Source organism: Oncorhynchus tshawytscha, linkage group LG07 (assembly GCF_018296145.1).
Source record: "Oncorhynchus tshawytscha isolate Ot180627B linkage group LG07, Otsh_v2.0, whole genome shotgun sequence".
In the NCBI taxonomy this organism is placed as follows: Eukaryota; Metazoa; Chordata; class Actinopteri; order Salmoniformes; family Salmonidae; genus Oncorhynchus; species Oncorhynchus tshawytscha.
Window position 1 is genome coordinate 69,256,284 of NC_056435.1, and position 27,409 is coordinate 69,283,692.

Consider the following 27,409-nt stretch of genomic DNA (forward strand, 5'->3'; position numbering starts at 1 on the left):
GCTATAACAGCCACTACTATTCTGGGAAGGCTTTCCACTAGATGTTGGAACATTGCTGCTATAACAGCCTCCACTCTTCTGGGAAGGCTTTCCACTAGATGTTGGAACATTGCTGCTATAACAGCCTCCACTCTTCTGGGAAGGCTTTCCACTAGATGTTGGAACATTGCTGCTATAACAGCCTCCACTCTTCTAGGAAGGCTTTCCACTAGATGTTGGAACATTGCTACTATAACAGCCACTACTCTTCTGGGAAGGCTTTCCACTAGATGTTGGAACATTGCTGCTATAACAGCCTCCACTCTTCTGGGAAGGCTTTCCACTAGATGTTGGAACATTGCTGCTATAACAGCCTCCACTCTTCTGGGAAGGCTTTCCACTAGATGATGGAACATTGCTGCTATAATAGCCTCCACTCTTCTGGGAAGGCTTTCCACTAGATGTTGGAACATTGCTGTTATAACAGCCTCCACTCTTCTGGGAAGGCTTTCCACTAGATGTTAGAACATTGCTGCTATAGTAGCCTCCACTCTTCTGGGAAGGCTTTCCACTAGATGTTGGAACATTGCTGCTATAACAGCCTCCACTCTTCTGGGAAGGCTTTCCACTAGATGTTGGAACATTGCTGCTATAATAGCCTCCACTCTTCTAGGAAGGCTTTCCACTAGATGTTGGAACATTGCTGCTATAACAGCCTCCACTCTTCTGGGAAGGCTTTCCACTAGATGTTGGAACATTGCTGCTATAACAGCCTCCACTCTTCTAGGAAGGCTTTCCACTAGATGTTGGAACATTGCTACTATAACAGCCACTACTCTTCTGGGAAGGCTTTCCACTAGATGTTGGAACATTGCTGCAGGGACTTGCTTCCATTCAGCCACAAAAAGCATTAGTGAGGTCAGGCACTAACGTTAAGAAAAATATATATTTTGATTTGTTTAAACAATTGTTTGCTTCCTACATGATTCCACATGTCTTCACTATTATTCTACAATGTAGAAAATAGTACACATTTTTACAAAAAATTAAAGGAGTAGGTGTATCCAAACTTTACACTGCTACTGTATATTTCTTAATTAGCAAATAAAATAAATCAATCTAATCTGCATGTTAACCATCCTTCTCCTCACGCTCTGACTCCACTTGTTTGACATGTGAAAGGTTGCAAGTCGATGGCTGTTTCTGAAAAGGCACAAATGTCCCAATATTTTGCACTTTATTTTTTTACCAGGGCACTGCTGCTACTCGCTGTTTATTATCTTATTATCTATGCATAGTCACTTCACCCCCACCTACATGTAAAAATGACCTCATCAAACCTGTACCCCGCACACTGACTCGGTACCGGTGCCCCCTGTATATAGCCTCCACACTGACTCGGTACCGGTGCCCCCTGTATATAGCCTCCACACTGACTCTGTACCGGTGCCCCTGTATATAGCCTCCACACTGACTCTGTACCGGTGCCCCCTGTATATAGCCTCCACACTGACTCTGTACCGGTGCCCCCTGTATATAGCCTCCACACTGACTCAGTACCGGTGCCCCCTGTATATAGCCTCCACACTGACTCGGTACAGCGCCCCCTGTATATAGCCTCCACACTGACTCGGTACCGGTGCCCCCTGTATATAGCCTCCACACTGACTCTGTACCGGTGCCCCCTGTATATAGCCTCCACACTGACTCTGTACCGGTGCCCCCTGTATATAGCCTCCACACTGACTCGGTACAGCGCCCCCTGTATATAGCCTCCACACTGACTCGGTACCGGTGCCCCCTGTATATAGCCTCCACACTGACTGAGAGGAGACAGAGAGGAGACAGAGAGGAGACAGAGAGGGGACAGAGAGGGGACAGAGAGGGGACAGAGAGGGGACAGAGAGGAGACAGAGAGGAGACAGAGAGGAGACTGAGAGGAGACTGAGAGGAGACTGAGAGGGGACAGAGAGGGGACAGAGAGGGGACAGAGAGGGGACAGAGAGGGGACAGAGAGGGGACAGAGAGGGGACAGAGAGGGGACTGAGAGGGGACTGAGAGGGGACTGAGAGGGGACTGAGAGGGGACTGAGAGGAGACTGAGAGAGGACAGAGAGGTGTCTGAGGAGACAGAGAGGGGACAGAGAGGAGACCGAGACGAGATCGAGAGGAGTCAAGAGACATGGAGGAGACAGAGAGGATTATAAGTACGGTTGTGTATATCGCCCCCAAGCAGACACATCGACGGCCCTGAAAGAACTTCATTGGACTCTATGTATACTGGAAACCACATATCCTGAGGCTGCATTTATTGTAGCTGGGGAATTTAACAAGGCTAATCTGAAAACAAGGCTCCCTAAATGTATTAGCATATCGATTGTGCAACCCGGGCTGGCAAAATCCTGGATCATTGTTATTCTAACTCCCACGACGCATACAAAGCCCTCCCCTGCCCTCCTTTCGGAATATCTGACCACGACTCCATTCTGTTGCTCCCAGCCTACAGACAGAAACTAAAACAGGAAACACCGGTGCTCAGGTCTGTTCAACGCTGGTCTGACCAATCAGATTCCACACTTCAAGATTACTTCAATCACGTGGACTGGGATATGTTCGGCATAGCGTCGGACAGCAACATTGATGAATACCCTGATTAGGTGAGCGAGTTTATTAGCAAGTGCATCGGTGATGTTGTAACCAAACCTTCCCATATCCAGAAACCATGAATTGATGGCAGCATTCGTGCAAAACTGAAAGCGCAAACCATTGCTTTTAATCTGGGCAAGGCGACCGGAAATCCTGACCTAATACAAACAGTGTGGCTATTCCCTCCACAAGACAATCAAACAAGCTAAGCGTCAGTAGAGACAAAGTAGTCGCAATTCAACGGCTCAGACACGAGAGGTATGTGGCAGGGTCTACAGTCAATCACGGACTACAAAAAGAAAACCAGCCCCTTCGTGGACCATGATGTCTTGCTCCCAGACAAACTAAACAACTTCTTAGCTCGCTTTGAGGACAATACAATGCAACCGACATCGCCCGCTACCAAAACCTGTGGACTCTCCTTCACTGCAGCCAACGTGAGTAAAACATTTAAATGTGTTAACCCTCGCAAGGCTGCCGGCCCAGATGGCATCCCTAGCCGCGTCCTCAGAGCATGCGCAAACCAGCTGGCTGGTGTGTTTACGGACATATACAATCAATCCTTATCCCAGTCTGCTGTTCCCACATGCTTCAAGAAGGCCACCATTGTTACTCTTCGCAAGAAAGCTAAAGTAACTGATCTAAATGACTACCGCCCCGTAGCACTCACTTCCATCATCATGAAGTGCTTTGAGAGACTAGTCAAGGACCATATCACCTCCACCCTACCTTATATCCTAGACCCACTCCAATTTGCTTACCACCCCAATAGGTCCACAGACAATGCAATCACACTGCACACTGCCCTAACCCATCTGGACATGTAAGAATGCTGTTCATCGACTACAGCTCAGCATTCAACACCATAGTACCTTACAAACTTGTCATTAAGCTTGAGATACTGGGTCTCGACCCCGCCCTGTGCAACTGGGTCCTGGACTTTCTGACGTCTCCACCCCGCTGATCCTCAACACTGGGGCCCCACAAGGGTGCGATCTCAGCCCTCTCCTGTACTCCCTGTTCACCCACGACTGCGTGGCCATGCACGCCTCCAACTCAATCATCAAGTTTGCAGACAACACTACAGTGGTAGGCTTGATTACCAACAATGATAAGACGGCCTACAAGGAGGAGGTGAGGGCCCTCGGAGTCTGGTGTCAGGAACATAACCTCACACTCAATGTCAACAAAACAAAGGAGATGATCGTGGACTTCAGGAAACAGCAGAGGGAGCACCCCCCTATCCACATCGACAGGACAGTAGTGGAGAGGGTGGAAAGTTTTAAGTTCCTCGGCCTACACATCACGGACAAACTGAATTAGTCCACCCACACAGACAGCGTGGTGAAGAAGGCGCAGCAGCGCCTCTTCAACCTCAGGAGGCTGAAGAAATTTGTCTTGTCACCAAAAAAACTCACAAACTTCTACAGATGCACAATTGAGAGCATCCTGTTGGCTGTATCACCGCCAGGTACGGCAACTGCTCTGCCCATATTCGCAAGGCTCTCCAGAGGGTAGTGAGGTCTGCACAACGCATCACTGGGGGCAAACTACCTGCCTTCCAGGGCATCTACACTCCCTGATGTCACAGAAAGACCTAAAAGATCATCAAGGACAACAACCACCCAAGCCACTGCCTGTTCACCCCGTTATCATCCAGAAGGCGAGGTCAGTACAGGTGCATCAAAGCAGGGACCGAGAGACTGAAAAACAGCTTCTATCTCAAGGCCATCAGACTGTTAAACAGCCATCACTAACATTGAGTGGCTGCTGCCAACATACTGACTCAACTCCAGCCACTTTAATAATAAAACATTGGATGTAGTAAATGTATCACTAGCCACTTTAAACAATGCCACTTAATATAATGTGTACATACCCTACATTACTCATCTCATATGTATATACTGTACTCTATACCATCTACTGCATCTTGCCTATGCCATTCGGCCATCGCTCATCCATATATTTTTATGTACATATTCTTATTCATTCCTTTACACTTGTGTGTATAAGGTAGTTGTTGTGAAATTGTTAGGTTAGATTACTCGTTGGTTATTACTGCATGGTCGGAACTAGAAGCACAAGCATTTCGCTACACTCGCATTAACATCTGCTAATCATGTGTATGTGACAAATAAAACCGTTTTTTTTTTTTTTTTTTTTTTTTTTTTTTTGAGGAGACAGAGAGGAGACAGAGAAGCCCCCAAAGCAGAGATTTTCATTACCCTGCTTTAAAATTAACAACTGACTTTTTAATTGTGAACTCCCTGTTCTCCTCAAGCTTTGAACAACAAATGATTTTCTTGGCTACATTGTTCCTGTCTTGTGAGTAGCCCAACCTAAAGAAAAGCCAATAGATGTAGAGTTATTGTGGTCTACAGGGATGTAAATTCTCTTCTCAGGCTGTCACATTTTTATCTGTGGTAGATGGCCGACTTTAGCAATGTAATCAGGGACATTTTACAGCACCTTCCTGCCAAATTGACTATTAAAGTTTGGTTATAATTCATTAACAATAGCCCCTGTGGATATCTTCCTTAGAATAGGATGCCTGCTGTGGACCTGAATAGTTGCTGCTATATACAGAGTCCCTTAATGAACCACTTCCTGAATTGCATGAAGCCATAAAGAGAGAGAAAAAAGAGGACGATGGTAATCTTTTAAGGACATTCTATCTTCTTTGACCCAATCTATAATGAATGATAAAACAGCTGATGTATGCACATGTCTATCAAGTTCAGATTTGTTCCTTGAGTTGAACATTTTTACTCAGATTCCAACATATCACTAATAATAAATATGTTTTACGGTTTTACAGAATGAAAAGTGTGATATTGAAATTTATGAACATCATCTGAGCAGATGATAATGTCTGTGTGTGTGTGTGTGTGTTCGTGCGTGCGTGCGCGCGTGTGTGTGTGTGTGTGAGCAGATGATTCATCTGCAGTAGCACCTTATCCTGTTCTCAACTGTTCTTCTGCATCATGGTTATATAAATACCATACCAGCTGATGTCTGCCTGGGATGGAGTATAGAGTATATACAAGAAATGTCCGTCTCTCTTTCTCTCTCTGCCTCACTCTCTCTCTGCCTCCCTCTCTCTCTGCCTCCCTCCCTCTCTCCTCCCTCTCGGTCTGAATGTTTTTTCTTCTGCAGCTGCATGATGTAGATTGGTGAAATAAACCAGTCATTATGACTGTAATTATAATGTAAAAGGGAATGCATCAGTAACTCACTGCATAACTCAACAGGCCAGTGCCTCATCATAGTACTTCCTCAACTGAATCATGGGGAATCCCAGGTGTGGAAACCTCAGGTGTGGAATCTCAGGTGTGGAAGCATGGGGAATCCCAGGTGTGGAATCTCAGGTGGGGAATCTCAGGTGTGGAATCATGGGGAATCCCAGGTGTGGAATCTCAGGTGTGGAAGCATGGGGAATCTCAGGTGTGGAATCATGGGAATCTCAGGTGTGGAATCTCAGGGTGGAATAATGGGGAATCTCAGGTGTGGAATCATGGGGAAGCTCAGGTGTGGAATCATGGGAAAACTCAGGTGTGGAATCTCAGGTGTGGAATAATGGGGAATCTCAGGTGTGGAATCATGGGGAAGCTCAGGTGTGGAATCATGGGGAATCCCACGTGTGGAATCTCAGGTGTGGAATCATGGGGAATCATGGGGAATCTCAGGTGTGGAATCATGGGGAATCATGGGGAATCTCAGGTGTGGAATCTCAGGTGTGGAATAATGGGGAAGCATGGGGAATCTCAGGTGTGGAATCTCAGGTTTGGAATCATGGGGAATCTCAGGTGTGGAATCATGGGGAATCTCAGGTGTGGAATCTCAGGTGTGGAATCTCAGGTGTGGAATCTCAGGTGTGGAAGCATGGGGAATCCCAGGTGTGGAATCTCAGGTGTGGAATCTCAGGTGGGGAATCTCAGGTGTGGAATCATGGGGAATCCCAGGTGTGGAATCTCAGGTGTGGAATCATGGGGAATCCCAGGTGTGGAATCTCAGGTGTGGAAGCATGGGGAATCTCAGGTGTGGAATCATGGGGAATCCCAGGTGTGGAATCTCAGGTGTGGAAGCATGGGGAATCTCAGGTGTGGAATCATGGGAATCCCAGGTGTGGAATCTCAGGTGTGGAATCATGGGGAATCCCAGGTGTGGAATCTCAGGTGTGGAAGCATGGGGAATCTCAGGTGTGGAATCATGGGGAATCCCAGGTGTGGAATCTCAGGTGTGGAATCATGGGGAATCCCAGGTGTGGAATCTCAGGTGTGGAATCATGGGGAATCCCAGGTGTGGAATCTCAGGTGTGGAAGCATGGGGAATCTCAGGTGTGGAATCATGGGGAATCTCAGGTGTGGAATCATGGGGAATCCCAGGTGTGGAATCTCAGGTGGGGAATCTCAGGTGTGGAATCATGGGGAATCCCAGGTGTGGAATCTCAGGTGTGGAATCATGGGGAATCCCAGGTGTGGAATCTCAGGTGTGGAAGCATGGGGAATCTCAGGTGTGGAATCATGGGGAATCTCAGGTGTGCAATCGCAGGTGTGGAATCCCCAGAGTGGAATCATGGGGAATCCCACGTGTGGTCATGGGGAATCCCATGTGTCCAATCCCAGGTGTGGAATCACAGGGAATCATGGGGAATCCCACGTGTGGAATCACAGGGAATCCCAGGTGTGGAAACTCAGGTGTGGAATCATGGGGAATCCCAGGTGTGGAGTCCCACGTGTGGAATCATGGGGAATCCCAGGGAATCCCAGGTGTGGAATCATGGAGAATCATGGGGAATCATGGGGATCCCAGGTGTGGAATCCCAGGTGTGGAATCATGGGGAATCATGGGGAATCCCAGGTGTGGAATCATGGAGAATCATGGGGAATCATGGGGGATCCCAGGTGTGGAATCTCAGGTGTGGAATCATGTGGAATCCCAGGTGTGGAATCATGGGGAATCCCAGGTGTGGAATCTCAGGTGTGGAATCATGGGGAATCCCAGGTGTGGAATCTCAGGTTTTGGAATCATGGGGAATCCCACGTGTGGAATCATGGGGAATCCCGCGTGTGGTCATGGGGAATCCCATGTGTCCAATCCCAGGTGTGGAATCATGGGGAATCATGGGGAATCCCACGTGTGGAATCATGGGGAATCACGGGAATCCCAGGTGTGGAAACTCAGGTGGGGAATCATGGGGAATCCCGGGTGTGGAATCATGGGGAATCATGGGGGATCCCAGGTGTGGAATCTCAGGTGTGGAATCATGGGGAATCCCAGGTGTGGAATCATGGGGAATCCCAGGTGTGGAATCTCAGGTGTGGAATCATGGGGAATCCCAGGTGTGGAATCTCAGGTTTTGGAATCATGGGGAATCCCACGTGTGGAATCTCAGGTGTGGAATCATGGGGAATCATGGGGAATCTCAGGTGTGGAATCATGGGGAATCATGGGGAATCTCAGGTGTGGAATCTCAGGTGTGGAATAATGGGGAAGCATGGGGAATCTCAGGTGTGGAATCTCAGGTTTGGAATCATGGGGAATCTCAGGTGTGGAATCATGGGGAATCTCAGGTGTGGAATCTCAGGTGTGGAATCTCAGGTGTGGAATCTCAGGTGTGGAAGCATGGGGAATCCCAGGTGTGGAATCTCAGGTGTGGAATCTCAGGTGGGGAATCTCAGGTGTGGAATCATGGGGAATCCCAGGTGTGGAATCTCAGGTGTGGAATCATGGGGAATCCCAGGTGTGGAATCTCAGGTGTGGAAGCATGGGGAATCTCAGGTGTGGAATCATGGGGAATCCCAGGTGTGGAATCTCAGGTGTGGAAGCATGGGGAATCTCAGGTGTGGAATCATGGGAATCCCAGGTGTGGAATCTCAGGTGTGGAATCATGGGGAATCCCAGGTGTGGAATCTCAGGTGTGGAAGCATGGGGAATCTCAGGTGTGGAATCATGGGGAATCCCAGGTGTGGAATCTCAGGTGTGGAATCATGGGGAATCCCAGGTGTGGAATCTCAGGTGTGGAATCATGGGGAATCCCAGGTGTGGAATCTCAGGTGTGGAAGCATGGGGAATCTCAGGTGTGGAATCATGGGAATCTCAGGTGTGGAATCATGGGGAATCCCAGGTGTGGAATCTCAGGTGGGGAATCTCAGGTGTGGAATCATGGGGAATCCCAGGTGTGGAATCTCAGGTGTGGAATCATGGGGAATCCCAGGTGTGGAATCTCAGGTGTGGAAGCATGGGGAATCTCAGGTGTGGAATCATGGGGAATCTCAGGTGTGCAATCGCAGGTGTGGAATCCCCAGAGTGGAATCATGGGGAATCCCACGTGTGGTCAAGGGGAATCCCATGTGTCCAATCCCAGGTGTGGAATCACAGGGAATCATGGGGAACCCACGTGTGGAATCACGGGGAATCCCACGTGTGGAAACTCAGGTGTGGAATCATGGGGAATCCCAGGTGTGGAGTCCCAGGTGTGGAATCATGGGGAATCCCAGGGAATCCCAGGTGTGGAATCATGGAGAATCATGGGGAATCATGGGGGATCCCAGGTGTGGAATCCCAGGTGTGGAATCATGGGGAATCATGGGAATCCCAGGTGTGGAATCATGGAGAATCATGGGGAATCATGGGGGATCCCAGGTGTGGAATCTCAGGTGTGGAATCATGTGGAATCCCAGGTGTGGAATCATGGGGAATCCCAGGTGTGGAATCTCAGGTGTGGAATCATGGGAATCCCAGGTGTGGAATCTCAGGTTTTGGAATCATGGGGAATCCCACGTGTGGAATCATGGGGAATCCCGCGTGTGGTCATGGGGAATCCCATGTGTCCAATCCCAGGTGTGGAATCATGGGGAATCATGGGGAATCCCACGTGTGGAATCATGGGGAATCACGGGAATCCCAGGTGTGGAAACTCAGGTGGGGAATCATGGGGAATCCCGGGTGTGGAATCATGGGGAATCATGGGGGATCCCAGGTGTGGAATCTCAGGTGTGGAATCATGGGGAATCCCAGGTGTGGAATCATGGGGAATCCCAGGTGTGGAATCTCAGGTGTGGAATCATGGGGAATCCCAGGTGTGGAATCTCAGGTTTTGGAATCATGGGGAATCCCACGTGTGGAATCATGGGGAATCATGGGGAATCCCAGGTGTGGAATAATGGGGAATCATGGGGAATCCCGGGTGTGGAATCTCTGGGAATCATGGGGAATCATGGGGAATCCCAGGTGTGGAATCACGGGAAATCCCAGGTGTGGAATCTCGGGAATCATGGGGCATCACTGGGAATTGTGGGGAATCATGGGGAATCATGGGGCATCACTGGGAATTGTGGGGAATCATGGGGAATCATGGGGAATCGTGGGGAATCACTGGGAATCGTGGGGAATCATGGGGAATCACTGGGAATCATGGGGAATCGTGGGGAATCACTGGGAATTGTGGGGAATCATGGGGAATCATGGGGAATCATGGGGAATCATGCGGAATCACTGGGAATCATGGGGAATCATGGGGAATCCCAGGTGTGCTAAGTTGCTACACAACAAACGTGTTTTTAAACGCCTATAGGATCAGACTTTTTATGATGAATTATCGGACTTGACTATACTGTACTATACTGTCATTTTCAATTGTGATCACCATTTATAGCAGTGTGTTCTTAGACAACTTACCTGGTAAAGTAATGGTTAAAGACAAGGAGACGTGTCAGTGGAACATCTGCAGTGAGGGCCGACTACGCAAACTCATTAGTGAACAAGCACTTCTAAGGAGACATTGGATGCACTATACTATACCATACAATACTGTACTGTACTGTACTGTACTATACTGGACTTGACTATACTGTACTATACTATACTATAGTGTACTATACTATACTGTACTACACTGTACTGTACTCTATTATACTGTACTGTACAGTAATATACTGTGCAATACCATACTGTACTATACTGTACTGTACTATAATGTACTGTACTGTATTATATTGTACTCTACTGTACTATACTATACTATATTGTACTATACTGTACAGTACTATACTATAATATACTGTACTATGCTGTACTGTATTATACTGTACTATACTGTACTATACCGTACTATACTATATTGTACTATACCATACTATATTATACTGTACAATACTATACTGTATTATACTGTACAGTACTGTACTATACTGTACTATACTATAATATACTGTACTATGCTGCACTGTATTATATTGTACTATACTGTACTATACCATACTGTACTATACTACACTACACTGTGTTTTTAAACTGCGAGCAGGTGATGCATCTGCAGCAGCACCTCACACTGTACTATACTATACTGTACTGTAGTGTACTATAATATAGTGTACTATAGTGTACTATACCATACTATACTATGTCAATGGTAAATAATGTGCCAGTGCCAGTGGACTTAGCTGTACAACAAGGAGTAGCATAGTTACGGTAGCCGGGGAACAGCAGTCGTACCAGATGAGTTATTAAGACCTTCTGAGTTGTACCAACAGTCTTTCAGATCATCAGTTGGCCTGAATCTGGGCTACAGTCTCCGAGCACCTTGGTCTGTAATCCAAACAACATCCAAATTCAGCAATGTGTCTGAATAAAAATATAATCAAACAAGAAAGAAAATCTGACACCGTCAAGAAAAATCAAATCATTTTCAATTTCCGGGTGCTATTTAACTGTGTTATATGATCTCGGGACGATTTACCTGGGATTATAGGCATTAAATTAACAGTTGACATAGCCTTAAGTATCAGTGGAACATCTGGTGTGAGGGCTGGTGAGGGTCTCAGTCTGCCTGTATCTAAAGATAGACCAGTCTGCTGACTGCTGTATCTGTGCTGTAGTCTCCAGACATATTGTCTCCAGCCCTTATTTGTACTGTTACAAGTAGTCTCTCCAAGCACCGACCTTGTTTCTATGTAATCTCCAAACACCGACCTTGTTTCTATGTAATCTCCAAACACCAACCTTGTTTCTATGTAATCTCCAAACACCAACCTTGTTTCTATGTAATCTCCAAACACCGACGTTATTCATATGTAATCTCCAAGCACCAACCTTGTTTCTATGTAATCTCCAAACACCGACTTTATTCATATGTAATCTCCAAGCACCGACCTTGTTTCTATGTAATCTCCAAACACCAACCTTGTTTCTATGTAATCTCCAAGCACCGACTTTATTCATATGTAATCTCCAAGCACCAACCTTGTTTCTATGTAATCTCCAAACACCGACTTTATTCATATGTAATCTCCAAGCACCGACCTTGTTTCTATGTAATCTCCAAACACCAACCTTGTTTCTATGTAATCTCCAAGCACCGACTTTATTCATATGTAATCTCCAAGCACCGACCTTGTTTCTATGTAATCTCCAAACACGACCTTGTTTCTATGTAATCTCCAAACACGACCTTGTTTCTATGTAATCTCCAAACACGACCTTGTTTCTATGTAATCTCCAAACACCGACCTTGTTTCTATGTAATCTCCAAACACGACCTTGTTTCTATGTAATCTCCAAACACCGACCTTGTTTCTATGTAATCTCCAAACACCGACCTTGTTTCTATGTAATCTCCAAGCACCAACCTTGTTTCTATGTAATCTCCAAACACCGACTTTATTCTATGTAATCTCCAAACACCGACCTTGTTTCTATGTAATCTCCAAACACCGACCTTGTTTCTATGTAATCTCCAAACACCGACCTTTTTCATATGTAATCTCCAAACACCGACCTTGTTTCTATGTAATCTCCAAACACCGACCTTGTTTCTATGTAATCTCCAAGCACCGACCTTGTTTCTATGTAATCTCCAAACACCGACCTTGTTTCTATGTAATCTCCAAACACCGACCTTGTTTCTATGTAATCTCCAAACACCGACCTTGTTTCTATGTAATCTCCAAACACCGACCTTGTTTCTATGTAATCTCCAAGCACCGACCTTGTTTCTATGTAATCTCCAAGCACCGACCTTGTTTCTATGTAATCTCCAAGCACCGACTTTGTCTCTATGTAATCTCCAAGTATCTGTAAACCAACATCATCAGCATTCGTCAGGCTTTGCCAGGGGTTATTGCAATTCTCCAACCATGTCTAACATCTGTTTGATTTAGGAAGAGTGCATCTCTCTCACACAAGACACACTGGTAAAGGTCAACTGAAGGTAATGACGGTCGAGCTTGAGAGAGCAGAGGGAAACAGATAATGCACAATGCACCATAACCAGGGCTGGGGTTCCATTTTAATAATTCAGCCAATTCAGGAAGTGAAATTCACACTTCAATTCCAATTTTGATCAATGCTTCTCTATGAGTTTTTTTTGTTTGTTGATGGGATTAAAATTGATTTAGATCCCAGCCCTGACCATAACCAAATCAACCGTATATCTCCTTGTTCCGTTCAAAGTGATCCTGTCTTAACACAGATGACGAGAGGCTCAGTTTGTGCTATACGGTACCTCAAAACGAGTCTTCAGTACACTTTGAAATGACCTACATAAAATATGCTGAATTTTCTTTGCCACACAAAAAGCTATCTATTATTCATAGGCTGTGCCTCATCTTAAACTGTATGTGTGTGTGTGTGTGTGTGTGTGTGTGTGTAACAAGTGCACAATATCTAGAACAAAAATAAGCCTTGTCCTGTTTTAGGAATGTTTTCCATATCCTTATGATACACCTGCTGTAAATACAATGGCTTCAATGGTTTCAAGTTCCTTGATGTCCACATCACCAACAAACTATCACGGTCCAAGCACACCAAGACAGTTGTGAAGAGGGCACGATAACACCTTTCCCCTTCAGGAGACTGCAAAGATCCTCATGTGGCAGGACTTGTAACATGGCTCATATAGAGAGGTTTGCTACAATATAATTAGTTGAAGTGATTATTGAATGGCAGTAACTATTGTCGATTGCAATTAAGGCAATGCGGAAATAGAGATATTTAAAACTTGGGCTCTTCAAGTAATTCAAAATAGGCCAATCAAGGTCAGGAGTACAGAAGCCAGAAACCTGGAGATTTTACAATATTTGAAGAGTGAAGCAAACTAATTTTGAGACATCTCTTGAAGACTGTAAATTCAAAATTCTTACTTTTCCTATTTAATAAAATATACTTAATTTTTCCATATATGATGGAAATGTGTGTTCTGTCTTCGAACCCCTCCGATATACACATATACAGTACACACACTGTACTGGTGCCTCTGATATATAGCCAAGTTACAATTACTCTGTACTGGTACCTCTGGTACCTCTCATATATAGCCAATTTCATTATCTGTACTGGTACCTCTGGTTAGCCGTTACACAGTACTGGTACCTCTCATATATAGCCAAGTGGTGCCTCTGATATCATTACACTGTACTGGTGGTACCTCTAATATATAGCCAAGTTACCATTACAAGTTATCATTACACTGTACTGGTGGTACCTCTAATATATAGCCAAGTTACCATTACTCTGTACTGGTACCTCTGGTACCTCTCATAAATAGCCAAGTTATCATTACACTGTACTGGTACCTCTGATATATAGCCAAGTTATCATTACACTGTACTGGTACCTCTGATATATAGCCAAGTTATCATTACACTGTACTGGTACCTCTGGTACCTCTCATAAATAGCCAAGATACCATTACTCTGTACTGGTACCTCTCATAAATAGCCAAGTTACCATTACTCTGTACTGGTACCTCTCATAAATAGCCAAGTTACCATTACACTGTACTGGTACCTCTCATAAATAGCCAAGTTACCATTACACTGTACTGGTACCTCTGGTACCTCTCATAAATAGCCAAGTTACCATTACTCTGTACTGGTACCTCTCATAAATAGCCAAGTTACCATTACACTGTACTGGTACCTCTGGTACCTCTCATATATAGCCAAGTTACCATTACTCATTGTCTATTTATGATTACTTTACTTTAACGTGGTAATACTTGTCTATTGTCTATTGTCTATTTTCTTTCTCTCTACATTGTTGGGAAGGGTCCATAAGTAAGCATTGCACTGTTAGCCAACACCTGTTGTTTACGAAACATGTGACAAATACAATTTGATTTGACAAACAAACACACAGTTTGGTCATTCCTCTGAGGTGTCCCTCTCAGCGGGTGTTCCTAGCAGGGCTGTGTTCAGCATCACAGGGAAGTGTCTCTCTCTCCCTCCCTTCCTCTCTCTTTCTTCCTCCCTTCCTCTCTCCTTCTCTCTTTCTCTCACTCTCTCTGTCTCTCTCTCTCTCTCTAGGGGTGCTCTGCTATCATACATCCCCTGCTCTGCTTGGCTTTGTTCTGCCTGTTGTAAAACACACTGTGATCTGCTGCCTACTTTGATGACAGAGAAAGAGGAGAGGAGAGCGAGAGGAGAGACCGAGAGTAGAAAGAGAAGAGAGAGAGAGAGAGAGAGAGGGGAATGAGGAGAGGTTGTCCTGTCCATGCTGCTGAGGCATAAATGTGTGGCTCTAAGATAAAACGGGTAGCTAGGCCCAGAAGACATCCCTCAGCCTTCACCATCTGGGAAGTATTGTTGTTTTACTGTAGTTAAGGTTCCAAGGTTCCAAGGTTCCAAGGTATTAAAGAAAGACCTGCTTTTGAAATGCTCCCTTCTGAACAATAAACGGCATGCATGACCAGAATGTATGATAGTGTACCATCAGAGAGAGGGAGGGGATGAAATTAAGAGAGTTAGAGAGAGAGAGGGGAAGAAGCAAGAGAAAGAACCACATCGAAACAAGCTGAATTCAAACCATGGAGCAATGCCGCCCCCTACCTGTGCTATCTGGGCGCTCTTCTAAATACATAGTGCATCAATTTCATATATCCCTCACTCACAGTATAGCCTAATCAACCCCTAAACTGGCTCTAATTTCTAAGCAAGTGCTATGGATAAATGCTAGGGAAGATGAAAACCCACTGCTGATTGCTTCAGTTTCACACCTGTTACACCTACATCTAGTCTAGTTATTACCAACCCAAGATGGAGCTCTGCAGGGCCATTTATCTGTATTTGTATTGAAACCATGGGTGATCAGATATCATTGGCACGTCATGGATACATTTTGCAGTCGCAACTTTGCGATTGATTTAGCCAATTGTGGTGACGTCATCCCATATCTCCGTTTTTTTTGTTGCTGTGACGCTGTTCCTTTAAATATCTGGTGTCGCCATAGTTACACATTCAGGAAATGGTAAATTTATTGGCAGCATGCCCACTGCTAGGCCTACGACGACGTCTAGAACTGTTTTTACAGTAATTTCGCCGTCTGTAACCGAGGGGAAAACAGTGCACACACAACACAGTAAGCTAGGACATCGATATCTAGCAACCTTTGCTGTTCTATTTTGACATCCGAGGGGAAGGAAAAAGGTCCAACTGGTTGCTAGCTTGGTGGTTAGCTAGCTACCGCTAACTCTACAATCAGCGGTGAGTAGCTAACGTTAGCTAGCTTGCTAGCGTATATAGCAAACGTTAGCTGGCTTGTCAGCTTTCTTTACAGTCGCCTTTTTCCTCCCAACCTGTCCCACCCAATAATGATTTATTTGGTTGAGCTCAATTCAGTGATCATTGCAATCTGAGTGTTATATACCTGTCTTTTAGCTTTGCTGCAGCCACACAGACGGGGCTAGTTCGCTGTCCAAGGTGCTGAAGTTGATCATATTTGCGTTACAGCCATAAACCAAGGTTAGTGTTGTATGATTTTCATAAAGCCATCAAAATGTAAATATCAGTTGAGTTTGGTGATGTTTGAAAAAATGGTGTTAGATTTGATTAGGATCCACATTAGCCGACGCCAATGGCACAGCTAGTCTTACTAGGGTCTGACACAGCATAAAATACATTAAGACTGTACAATTTACATATATTTAGAAGATTAAGTTACACGTACCTGACAGTACATACACACAACAAGTAGGTCACATGGGGGGGGGGAGGCGTTGTGCCGTGATATGTCATGTTATATTTGAAACCGGGTTTGCTGTTCACTTTGACTATATGAGAATTTAGTCTCCTCAAATTGTTCAACAGCCACATCATTCATTACCAGATTCAGCTGAGGTCTAGATATTAGGCAATGATTTGTACCAGAAACAATGCTCTTAGTTTTAGAGATGTTCAGGACCAGTTTTTTTTACTGGCCATCCATTCTAAAAACTGATTGCAACTCTTTATTTAGGGTTTCAGTGACTTCACTAGCTGTGATAGGGTTGAATCATTAACATAAATAGACAGGCTTGCTTTATTTTAATGCCAGTGGCAGGTCATTGGTAAAAATAGAAAGGAGTAGAGGGCCTAGAGAGCTGTCCTACGATACACCCCACTCTACATGTTTGACATTAGAGAAGCTTCCATTAAAGAAAACCCTCTCTCAGTTCTATTAGATAGATACTGTAGCTCTGAATCCACGATATGGCAGAGGTTGAAGAGCCATAACACATTAGTTTTTTTCAACAAGAGATTATGGTCAATAATATCAAAGGCTGCACTGAAAACACTACAGCCCACACAATCTTCTTATTATCAATTTCTTTCAACCAATCATCAGTCATTTGTGTCAGTGCAGTACATGTTGAGTGCCCTTCTCTATAATTGTGCTGAAAGTGTGTTGTTAATTTGTTTACAGAGAAATAGCATTGTATTTGGTCAAACACCATTTTTTTCCCCCAACAGTTTGCTTGGAGCTGGCAGCAAGCTGATAGGTCAGCTGTTAGAACCAGTAAAGGCCACATTTACCACTCCTTGGTAGTGGAATGACTTTGGCTTCCCTCCAGGCCTGGGACAAAGCCTTTCCTAGGCTCAGATTAAAGATATGACAGATAGGAGTGGCTATAGAGTCAGCTACCCTTCTCAGTAGCTTTCCATCTAAGTTGTCAATGCCAGGAGGTTTGTCTTTATTGATCAATAACAATCATTTTTCCACCTCTCCCACACTAACTTTACAAAATTCAAACATAAAATATGAATTATTATTTTGCTATGCATGAATATGACGGCTCACTGTTCGTTGTTGGCATTTCCTGCCTACGTTAGCCCACTTTGCCAGTGAAGTAATCATTCAAATAAGTGGCAACATCAACTGGTTTTGTGTTGAATAAGGCAACTGATTTGATGAAGGATGGAAATGGAGTTGAATTTGTCTTTCTGCCCAATAATTTCAGTCAAAGTACTCAAGTGTTTTTCCCATCATTCTTTATATCATTGATCTTGGCTTCTTAATACATGTTTGTTTGTTCTTTTTGTTCAGTTTAGTCTCATCATTTCTCAATTTGCAGTAAGTCAGCCAGTCAGATGTGCAGCCAGACTTATTAGCCACTTCCTGTTGCCCCCATCTCTTTCAACCGTTTTTCAATTCCTCATCAATCCATGGAGCCTTAATAGTTCTAACAGTCAGTTTCTTAACAGGTGTATGTTTGTTAATAAGTGGAAGTAGCAGTTCAATAAATGAATAATGTGCAGTGTCTGGATGCTCCTCATTGATCACATCAGACCAACAATCATTTTTAACATCATCCTTATAAGAGTCTCTTATAGTCACTTCAAGATCTCTTATACTCTATTTTAGGCCCAGCTTCGGAAAACTTTGGCTTTCCTGGATATAGCCACTATATTGTGATCACTGCATCCAATGGGTTCAGCTTAAGAACAAGGCTGTAAAAATGTGATCATTACATGTAGATGATCTTGTTCCTGTAGTGTTTGTAAACACCCTGGTAGGTTGATTAATAACCTGAACCAGATTACAGACACTGGTTACAGTGAGAAGCTTCCTCTTGAGCAGACAGCTTGATGAAAACCAGTCAATATTCAGGTCCCCCAAGAAAGTAGACCTCTCTGTTTACATCACATACACTATCAAGCATTTCACACATATTATTTAGATACTGACTGTTAGCACTTGGTGGCCTATAGCAACACCCCAAAAGAAAAGGCTTTAGATGAGGCCTGTGAACCTGCAGCCACAACACTTCAATAACATGTGACATAAGAGCTTCTCTGCATTACAGAGAAATGGCTCTGAATGTATGTATATATATATATATATACACAGCAACACCTCCCCATAAATATTTCTGTCTCTTCTATTGTAGTTATATCCTTCTATTGCTACTGCTGTATTATCTAAGTGAGTCTCAGAAATGGTTAATATATTATCTGAGATTTCATGAAGCCTTTTTCAAAAGTGACATACACAGAGTGGACAAAACATTAGGAACACCTGCTCTTTCCATGACGCAGACTGACCAGGTGAATCCAGGTGAAAGATATGATCCCTTATTGATGTCAAATCCACTTCAATCAGTGTAGATGAAGGGGAGGAGACAGGTTAAAGAAGGATATTTAACTCAATATTAGGAATGTGTTATTAGTGTTTTATAAACGTATTATTATTACTATTTAACCCATTCCTGGGTAGTATATCAAAGTTAGACATTATATGGAAAAGTACAAAGAAAGAAAGTGTGTGTGTGTGTGTGTATACAAGAACTCCTCAGTAACAGTAACAGTGACTACTACCACATAAGATGAGGGAAACAAAGTGTGTGTGTGTGTGTGTGTGTGTGTGTGTGTGTGTGTGTGTCCTCCTGTGTGTGTGTGTCCTCCTGTGTGTGTGTATACAAGAACTCCTCAGTAACAGTAACAGTGACTACTACCACATAAGATAAGGGAAACAAAGTGTGTGTGTGTGTGTGTGTGTGTGTGTGCGCTGGGGAATTGAAGCTACGAACCCATATGCCCTCTCATCCCCTCAAGGCTTTTGGGAGGGTGGGCAATGAGCCTGTCATAGCAGATGTAAGCATGATTCTCCTGCTCAATCATCACATGATATGTCCTGATTTATCTGGAATTCAATTATTATTATTATTATTATTTTTTTTACATTTATCCAAATAGAAACAGATCTGGTTTCCCAAAAATCATCTTAGGGCTAAGTTCATCCTTAGAACTTTCGTAGGAGCATCATTAAATCTCATAAATTGTTTCCCAAATCCATCGTTATTAACGTTGCACTTGACAACGGTGGTAATCTAGCGCCACCCTCAGACCACCTCCAGAACAGTTAACTTGACAGGGGTGGTAATCTAGCGCCACCCTCAGACCACCTCCAGAACAGTTAACTTGACAGGGGTGGTAATCTAGCGCCACCCTCAGACCACCTCCAGAACAGTTAACTTGACAGGGGTGGTAATCTAGCGCCACCCTCAGACCACCTCCAGAACAGTTAATGCGTCGTCAGATGCTTTTAAACCACAGGAGATCTCCGTTAAATATAAAATCACTTGGGTTTTATCCATCTCTCTGTGACCGCCAAATAACTTCAGAACAAAGTTGACTACAAATAAAAAGTTGTCTTTGCGGTTGATACAAACATGCAACGTAAAAAAAAAATATATGCTTCAAATGAGATGACTGCATTAAAATAGTAAGCTGAAGCCTAGGCTATAGGCCTATTTCAAACATATTTAAATAGCCTACATTTCATGTTCAACCTACTCAGTTATATTTTGCTACTTGTAGGCTACTGTCTGTAATTTGTCTCTATATATGACATGATGTGTAGCCTAACATGCGTACAATGATTTGCCAAATCTGTGATTTTGTGGATTTTTATAGGGAAAAGCATTTAGAATAAGACCCCTCAATATTTGCAGCCGTAGGTGGTAAATACAATAATCCAACAGTATTGGGACAGTGACACAACAGTATTGGGACAATGACACAACAGTATTGGGACAGTGACACAACAGTATTGGGACAATGACACAACAATATTGGGACAGTGACACAACAGTATTGGGACAGTGACACAACAGTATTGGGACAGTGACACAACAGTATTGGGACAGTGACACAACAGTATTGGGACAATGACACAACAATATTGGGACAGTGACACAACAGTATTGGGACAGTGACACAACAGTATTGGGACAGTGACACAACAGTATTGGGACAGAGTCTCAACAGTTTCGGGACAATGACACATTTTGTGTTGTTTTGTTTCTGTAGTCCAGCATTTTGAATTTGAAATGGTACTATGAGGTTAACGTGCAGACTGTCAGCTTTTAATTTGAGGGTATTTCCATCCATGTCGGGCGAAATGTTTAGAAATTACAACACTCTTTGTACATAGTCCCCCCCGTTTTTGAGGACAAAAAAAGTATTGGGAGAAATTCACTCATGCGGATTGAAGTAGTGAAAAGTATTTGGTCCCATATTTCTAGCATGCAATGGGTACATCAAGCTTGAGCAAACTTGTTGGATGCATTTGCTGTTTGTTGTGGTTGTGTTTCAGATTAGTTTGTGCACAATAGTAATGAATGGTGAATTATTTATTGTATCGTTTTGGAGTCACTGTTACTGTAAATAAGAATAGAATATGTTTCTAAAAACTTCTACATTAATGTGGATGCTACCATGATTACAGATCATCCCTAAACATTGTGAACGATGATGAGTGAGAAAGTTACAGACACACAAATATCATACCCCCCAAAAATGCTAACCTCCCGTGTCCCAAACAAAATCCTGGGGTGTGGGAACCACTAGGAACCAAACGGAGCCAAACATGGAGGGACCTACGTACCTTGAATTCATCCAATAGATACTCTCACTTTCGTTGCAAAACATTTTCATTACAGTGTTCGACTAATGAATACACCCATGATTTCCCTGTTTTTATAGCTTGTCCTCCTCATCACATCCCAGATTTATATTGTAGCAAATTCAGGGAGGCCAGGTCCAGTGACAGTCGACCACCTTAGCCGTTACGCCAAGAGATCCACACGTGTTGGATTAAGGTCTCTGCAGTATGTTGCTTGATTCTGCTGCTGACTCCTTTCTCAACAGGAGTATTAAGATGAGTGTCAACACTGTTCCCTGTACTGATCACATCCCTAATCTTTCAACAGGAGTAGCTAATAATATGAGCGTAAACACCGTGCCCTGTACCGTGAAGCCTACTGTCACCTTGCAGATTGGAGATGCTGAGACTGATACATCTCGTCCCGGTGTCTATGTCATAGACGTTACACTTCCTATAGGACAGACTGTCAACGTGAGTCAATAAAACCTGACGGTCATTTGACTATTTAAAAAAAAAAAAATAATTATACACTGTGTTTTCCTCCACACACTTGGTCAAATGACAGGTAGGCTATGTGAAGTAGGCTATTTTTCTTTCAAACTGAGTCACTTCCAAATCTTCTCTGAAGCTCAAAGTGGCTTCCTTCGAGGCCGGGCTTTTCTACAACTTTCAAGCTAGACATCATTGCAACTCAACCATTGTCCACATGCTGTAACATAGTAACATACAGGACCAGTACAGAGTTTGGACACACCTACTTATTCCAGGGTTTTTCCATATTTTTACTTTTTTCTACATAAAACTATGACATGAAAACTATGAAATAACACATAGGGAATCATGTAGTAGCCAAAAAAAAGTGTGAAACAAATCTAAATATATTTTATATCTGAGATTCTTCAAAGTAGCCACCCTTTGCCTTGATTACAACTTTGCACACTCTTTGCATTCTCTCAACCAGCTTTATGAGGTAGTCACCTGGAATGCATTTCAATTAACAGGAGTGCCTTGTTAAAAGTACATTTGTGGAATTTATTTCCTTAAAATGTTTGAGCCAATCAGTTGTGTTGTGTCAAGATAGGGCTATCATCTGTATACCACCCCTATTTGGTAAAATACCAAGTCCATATTATAGCAAGAACAGCTCCAAATAAGCAAAGAGAAACAACATCCCATCATTACTTTAATACAATAATAATGGTCAGTCAATCTAGAGAATTTCAAGAACTTTGAAAGTTTCTTCAAGTGCAGTCGCAAAAACCATCAAGCGCTATGATGAAACTGGCTCTCATGAGGACCGCCACAGGAAAGGAAGACCCAGATTTACCTCTGCTGCAGAGGATAAGTTCATTAGAGTTACCAGCCTCAGAAAAATTTGCCCAAATAAATGCTTCACAGAGTTCGGGTAACGCATCTCAACATCAACTGTTCAGAGGAGACTGTGTGAATCAGGCCTACATGGTTGAATTGCTGAAAAGAAACCACTACTAAAGGACCCCAATAATAAGAAGAGACTTGCTTGGGCCAAGAAACACGAGCAATGGACATTAGACTGGTGGAGATCTGTTCTTTGGTCTGATGAGTCCAAATTTGACATGTATTGAAAATTCAAGGCACACTTAACCAGCGTGGCTAACACAGCATTCTGCAGCGATACGCCATCCCATCTGGTTTGGGCTTAGTGGGACTATCATTTGTTTTTCAACAGGACAATGACCCAACACACCTCCAGGCTGTGTAAGGGCTATTTGACCAAGAAGGAGAGTGATGGAGTGCTGCATCAGATGACCTGGCCTCCACAATCATCCGACCTCAACCCAATTGACATGTTTTGGGATAAGTATGACCGCAGAGTGAAGGAAAAGCAGCCAACAAGTGCTCAGCATATGTGGGAACTCCTCCAAGACTGTTGGAAAATCATTCCAGGTGAACCTGGTTGAGAGAATACCAAGAGTGTGCAAAGCTGTCATCAAGGCAAAGGGTGACTGATTCCATATGTGTTATTTCATAGTTGTGATGTCTTCAATATTATTCTACAATGTAGAAAATAGTAAAACATTAAGAAAAACCTTGGAATGAGTAGGTGTGTCAAACGTTTTTTTTTTCTGGTACTGCATATATAATCTGTGTCTTATTCACTCCTAGATCCAGGAGATCTCCTTTAAGAACTACTACACAGCATACGTGTCTGTGCGTCTACTGAGGAGAGATGGGGAGGGGCTGCTAAATGGGCCACATGTCTGAGGAACCACTGTCTGATGCCCAGCCCACATACTGAAGAGGGTTCACAAGACTACTGCTCTGTCTACCGTCAACAGGTTAGGAGAGAGAGAGATGGGGTGAGGGAGGGAGAGAGAGGGTGATAGGGGGTGAGGGAGGGAGGGAGAGAGAGGGTGAGGGGAGGGAGAGAGAGGGGGGAGGGAGGGAGAGAGAGGGTGAGGACGGAGAGAGAGGGTGAGGACCGAGAGAGAGAGGGTGATAGGGGGTGGGAGGGTAGTTTAATTATAAAAGTTGGTAAAGGTCATATAATATGGAAAGAGGAAGGGTAAAGAACTATAGCAGAACAGGTCAAGACAATAGGAGGTTCTGATTCTGATGAAGACTTTATTTGTACTGTACATCAGGCTAAAATATTCATCACCAAATGCTCCTGAGCCATTTCATATGGAATCTTAAGAAACCTTGATGTGATGTGAGTAACACAAAGCCAATGCATTCACATTCTGTAAATGTATCTTGCTTTTTAAAATAAAGCATCACAGCTCAGGTTTGCTTAGTTTTTGTAAGCTGATCTTGGAGGTAAACCAAATTTATAGTTTGGCTTAATTCAAGTAGCAATGAAGCTCATTTACTTAATTTGTGGAAGTCGTATTTCCTGATTGGTTCAGTATGTGTGTAATGGTTGTTAGATGCTGATTGAACCAGACAATGTGACTTCAGTGAGACTGATCCTACGACAGCCGTCATCAGCCTGGCTGAATTTCAGCGTGGAGGACATCAAAATACACCCCTGTTTAAACGAGGTAAGTCACTTAAAATGTATAGAGCGGTTGTACTGTATGATCAAATAGAAAGAAACCACAGTCAGTGTGCCTCTGATCACCAGGCCTGCAGTATAACTGGATAAGGTTGGGTGTGTTTACCTGAGTAGTGGAGTTGAGAAACACTGCCAATTAAGATATTTCCACGATTTTAAAGTGCATTCATTCACTCTTCTTCCAGGATTCAGAGTGGGACATTCCTGATTGGTTGTCAGACCTCACACAGGTGGACCAACTGTGTGATTTACAGGTAAGGCTCTTATCAACCAGTTGGTTCTCTTCAGTAGAACTATCAGCCCTTATAGACTGTATTCCAGTGTTCAGTATTATTTCCCCTTAGGGATCCCTCGTAGTCCAGTATCATTTCCCCTTAGGATCCCTCGTAGTCAGTATCATTTCCCCCTTAGGGATCCCTCGTAGTCCAGTATCATTTCCCCTTAGGGATCCTCGTAGTCCAGTATAATTTCCCCTTAGATCCCCGTAGTCCAGTATCATTTCCCCCTTAGGGATCCCTCGTAGTCCAGTATCATTTTGCCCCTTAGGTATCCCTCGTAGTCCAGTATCATTTCCCCCTTAGGGATCCCTCGTAGTCCAGTATCATTTCCCCCTTAGGGATCCCTCATTTGTAGGGTCCCCAGTATCATTTGCCCCTTAGGGATCCCTCGTAGTCCAGTATCATTTCCCCCTTAGGGATCCCTCGTAGTCAGTATCATTTCCCCCTTAGGGATCCTCGTAGTCCAGTATCATTTCCCCTTAGGGATCCTCGTAGTCAGTATCATTTCCCCTTAGGGATCCCTCCAGGTCATCTATAAGTCTTTGCTAGGTAAAGCCCCACCTTATCTCAGCTCACTGGTCACCATAGCAGCACCCACCTGTAGCACGCGCTCCAGCAGGTAGATTTCACTGGTCACCCCAAAGTCAATTCCTCCTTTGGCCACCTTTCCTTCCAGTTCTCTGCTGCCTGGATGACTGGAGCGAATTGTAAAAATCACTGAAGCCGGAGACGTATATCTCACTAACTTTAAGCGTTAGCTTTCAGAGCATCTCATAGATCACTGCACCTGTACATAGCCCATCTGTAAATAGCCCATCCAACTACCTCATCCCACACTGTTATTTTTTTTGCTCCTTTGCACCCCAGCATCTCCACTTGCACATGAATCTTCTGCACATCTGTCACTCCAGTGTTTAATTGCTAATTTGTAATTATTTTGCCACTATGGCCTATTTATTGCCTTACCTCCTAATATTACTACATTTGCGCATACTGTATATATACTTTTCTATTGTGTTAATGACTGCACATTCGTTTATGTGTAACTCTGTGTTGTTGTTTTTGTTGCACTGCTTTGCTTTATCTTGGCCAGGTCGCAGTTGTAAATGAGAACTTGTTCTCAACTGGCCTACCTGTTTAAAGAAAGGTGAAATCAATAAATTGCGTCTCAGTGTAGGCGGCAGCCTCCTCTGAGTTAGTGATTGCCATAGTCTCTGCTCCTGGAGCTTCTCTTGGAGTCAACGGGCTGAGAATATCAAGTCTGAAGTTCCTCTGCCGGGTTGAAATCCACTGTTCTTTGGGATAGGAGTCTGTTTATCCTGCGGTGGCAAGAAGGGGAACGCGCTGTAGTTGCCACAGTCCAACCTGTCCCCTTTCTTGAAGATGGTGACGATGATGTCATCTTTCAGTTCACTGGGAAGATCTTCATGACTTCATCATTCCAAAATCCTGACCATAAGGGAGTGCAGGGGCTCTATTAGGCATTGTCCTCCACACACAAAAACTGTCTTCTTCTGGGAGAAGTTCTCTGTCTTACTGGTCAAAGACCTTTTATAAAACATAAAAGAGAATATGGAAACACAGTATTTATTATGTTGTTGTGACTCTAGGGTCATCAGATCCTCAGACGAACACGGATAGCCATCTTCCTGGTCAATTAACTTTAGAAAAACACTAACCCTTTATACAACATGGCTACATAAAAGAGAAAATAATATCCGTTACAAATATTTTTTATTTTGTTGTATCTCTAGGGTCTTCCAGATCCTCAGACGAACACGGATAGCCATCTTCCTGGTCAATTACCTTTAGAAAAACACTAACCCCTTTATACAACATGGCTACATAAAAGTTACAATATTTTTGTTTTGTTGTATCTCTAGGGTCTTCAGATCCTCAGACGGTATCTTGCAGTATTCAGCAGATGTGGCGTTAGCAGAGGTCATGCAGACCAACCAGACCACTGCTTCCATAGGCCGCCCGATGTAAGACGTGTTCCTATTGTTTATTTACATGGAGTCAAACGTACACATCACTTTTCCTGAGGTTGTGGGAGAGAAAGATCTAGAAAGTAAAGAAGGACCTGTAATGCTTCACCACTTTTTTTATTGGTTAAACAATGTTTCAATCCAAACATCTCTGCGTTAGTATCCTGGACCCAAGTCTTTGTCCGTTGGTATCGATTCCATTTTGTTTTCAGCTCGTTTACGGTCGACTCCTTTAATTTTCATTCTTCTTCTGTGTTTCTGGGCAGGTTGATGGCTGCTACGATATCAACTTGTTGTCCTTCACTTAACAAGAAATTGACTGGAGGTTAATTTTACATGGTGTTGATAAAATGTGAAGATCACCATTGTTATCTCTCCCAAAGTGTATTTGATTCATTTTCCGACGATGTTATATTTAAGTTTTCTGAAAAGTATGTTTATTTATTTGTGAAACACTGTCAACTTTTTTTTTTTACCACCTAGGCCACCTTTGCCACTCATGATTGTAACTTTGTTTATTATATAAGTCCAATAGAAGTGAGATGCATGGTGGCCTTCAGCCAGATGAGGACAGTAGTGCTTCTTGAATGAGACCAAGGAGCCACTGTTAACTAACTATCTGAGATGTGGATATATCATACTGGCTGGGGTTCTGCAGTTCTCTTTTTTTTTATATATTTTTAATTTTTTAAGTGACCTTTTTATTTAACTAGGCAAGTCAGTTATTCTTATTTACAATGACGGCCAAACCCTAACCGGGATGACACTGGGACTCCCGATCACGGCGGTTGTGATACAGCCAGGAATCTAACCAGGGTCTGTAGTGACGCCTCTAGC

At 43.6% G+C, this 27,409-nt stretch overlaps 1 pseudogene; it reads left to right on the forward strand.

Moving 5' to 3' along the window:
• Positions 1-15,855: 15,855 nt before the first annotated feature.
• On the forward strand, positions 15,856-26,422 carry LOC121838662 (annotated as a pseudogene).
• The last annotated feature ends 987 nt before the right edge of the window (positions 26,423-27,409 follow it).